Raw genomic sequence first — 3,104 nt, forward strand, 5'->3', positions numbered from 1 at the left:
AAAAAAAAAAAAAAGAGCCCAAAAAAAAGCACCGAGACTGTACCCAGAAGACACTGTCTCTTATGGTTTTATTACTTTTCCATTCTGCATCTGTTCCAAACCAACTTGGTCAGATGTAGATGCATAAATCTCCTCTGCTTTTTTTTTTTAGGCTTAATAATTCTGTAACAACTTTTGTCCAAACCAGCGTGGTCTGGCTTCAAGCACCAGAGCACCCTTCCTGCAGACTGCTCCGAGAGATGTAAGCGTGTGTCTATCACCAAAATAAGAACTCCTCCTCCGCTCCTCGACCCCCCCAGAATAACGCACAAGCTGAACTTGAACAGTGGTCAGTCTGGCAGGCAAGTGCTAAAACCCAGTAAAGGCTTCTGAACTCCAAAAATGTTGAAATTCCTCTTTGCTTAGCCTTACCCACACCAGGATACTGGTTGAGTCTTCAATTTAAAGCCGGACTTTTGTCCTTCAAAAGCCAACCAGTGTTTTCAAGGAAAACCAAAGGACATACTTAGAAACAATTCTGCTTACTACACATTGACTTCCATCTCCTTGTTCCTCATTCCTTATTACTGAGGATATTTTGCAAGTTAAAGATGTTTTTAATCCTGTTTTTAGGAGCTTTGTGTACAGGACAAAAGACTTTACAGACAAATAAAAATTTACAGGTCGCTGCCGTGAGGAGCTTACAATCGAAATGAGACAAATGGCACAGCAGGAGCTGAGAATAAAAGGAGGAGCGCGGGGAGGAGAAGGAAATTCATGGAGGCAATAAGCAGATGGAGCAAATTAAGGAGAGATCCTGTAGCTGATATTAGAATCATCTCAGAAAACACTGTGGTACAACAGGTTGAGACATCTGGTGAACAGTGAAAACCAGAAGCAGATCAAGCCAGGTGACATGGATGTTGCATGTGACCCTAACAACAACGAAAAGGAAGAAAATGTACCCAGCGCAAGCAACACCCGCTGGCAAGGGACGCAGGTGCGGACCTGAGCACGGCCAGCTTGAACATCCCAGCACCATGGGGCTCTGGAAAGGTGGAGTTCCCCACACCCAGGCGGAGCTCATGCACACGTCTGAAGTCCAATGACCAGGTGAGATCTCCGGCCAGAGAAGAGGCATCGGCCCAGAGACGGAGCCAGCGTTCCAGAGGTGGTGGGGTTTTTGTTTTGTCTTCCCCTTGACTTTCTCATGGCAAAACAGCAGACGCATATGCCCCCACCTCGCTTTACTTGTACCCAATAAAAGAAATCCCTTGTTTTAGTAAACAGTACGATGAGCGTTGTATCTTTAGTGCTGTAATTTGCCCATGAGAGTTAACCTAGGATGGGATTCACAGGAAGCGCTGGATAAAATCCACATTATAGCTAGTTTGGTAAGCCATATCAGCAACAATAAAGACTGCTTCTGTGCCTGAACTTCAAAGGGACGGTTATCTCAGTCTGCAATCACCTGACAATGGCTAGAAGAGAAAAATACGAAAATCTAAGAAATGACTTGGCTTAAAAATGCCAGCTTATGTTTCAAGTCTGTAAATATGATCTAAAGTTCAAAAATTGTTTTGTTCCATTAAAATGGGTGAGAAATAAGCTGGCTGTAAGCTCCTGCTGGGCGGCTTGGAGGCTGGCTCTGGTTTGGGCTAGGGGAGGGGAGAGGACAAGGGGTTTTTAAGCACCAGTCATTTGGACACAGCTGGTTTTCCTAGTGCCAGATCGATTCCTCTGGGCTATGAGCTACTGAATATGGAGCAAACTCAAAGAGCTGAAACTATATGCTTCAGCAAGACAGACGAACTGATCTGCACCTTCAGGCTTTGGCTACATCCTAAGCCCAGATACTGGCCATAAAAGGTTCCTGGCTCTTCAAGAGACACAGCCCCGTGTATAATCCTACCAAGAACAGTTTTCCCAAGGAAAAGAAAGCTTAAAATCAAATGAGAAAACATAGCTAAACCACCAACCACCTATCTGTACTGGATTCATGCCACTCCATCACTTTTCTCACCCGGCAGGTCGCAGCAGCCTGCGAGGGGCCATGCTGGAGGAAGAACTTGGCTGCAGCTCAGAGAGACCAAGCAGCCCCCAATGAAGACAATGGAAATACCTGCTGATGGGAGCCCTCCTGCTTGCTACACGCTCCCCCAAAGCTCTTGCTGCACACATTTTCAAGCCCATTTGCTTCCTGATGAGAAAACCTTGGACATAGCAGGAGCAGGACTCTCAAGCTGCTGTCACCAGGAAGCAGCTACCAAATGGTGGTCCCCTTTGGGTGTAGAAGCTGGGTGCCATGCCAGGGGCCAGCTATGCAGCAGACACAAAGGCAAGCTGAGGCTACAAAGTGTGTCTCTGTCTTCTCCCTTAGGCTCTAGAGCACTCGAGTTAAATGCATCTGTGAGAAGTTAAGCATGATTTGATCTCATAAACACTTACAAATATCTTAAGGGTGGATGTCACAAGGACAGAGCCAGACTCTTCTCAGTTGTGCCCAGCAACAGGACAAGGGGCAATGAGCACAAACTGAAGCAGAAGAAGTTTCAGTTGAATATGAGGAACTTCTTTACCTTGAGGGTGACAGAGCACTGGAACAGGCTGCCCAGGGGGGTGGTGGAGTCTCCTTCTCTGGAGATATTAAAAACCCACCTGGATGATGTCCTATGCAAACTGTTCTAGGTGAACCTGCTTTAGCAGGAGGGTTGGACCAGATGATCTCCCAAGGTCTCTTCCAACCCCTGCCATTCTCTGATTCTGTGATTCTGTGATGAATTGGCTCTCCTATCCACTATGCCACCATCTGCCAGTATTTGAAGGGTGGCTACAAAGAAGATGGAGACTCCCTTTTCACAAGGAGTCACATGAAAAAGATGAGGGGTAATGGGTACAAGTTAATCCTGAGAAGATTCCAACTGAACATTAGAGGAAAATTTTTCACAATGAGGGCAGCCAACCGTTGGAATAATCTCCCCAGGGGAGTGGTTGACTCTGCCACATTGGACACTTTCAAGACTCAGCTGGACAGGGCGCTGGGCCATCTTGGCTAGACTGCGCTCTTGCCTCAAAAGGTTGGACCAGACAATCCTTGAGGTCCCTTCCAACCTGGTATTCTATGT

General features: G+C 46.6%; 1 protein-coding gene across 2 annotated transcripts in view; it reads right to left on the minus strand.

The window, feature by feature from the left end:
• The window catches only part of SLC25A13 (solute carrier family 25 member 13), a 103,577-nt gene that overhangs the window by 3,065 nt on the left and 97,408 nt on the right, over window positions 1–3,104 (minus strand). The gene's annotated exons all lie outside the window — the stretch shown is intronic.

This window comes from Egretta garzetta, unplaced genomic scaffold, assembly GCF_000687185.1.
Source record: "Egretta garzetta isolate BGI_Z169 unplaced genomic scaffold, ASM68718v1 scaffold30, whole genome shotgun sequence".
In the NCBI taxonomy this organism is placed as follows: Eukaryota; Metazoa; Chordata; class Aves; order Pelecaniformes; family Ardeidae; genus Egretta; species Egretta garzetta.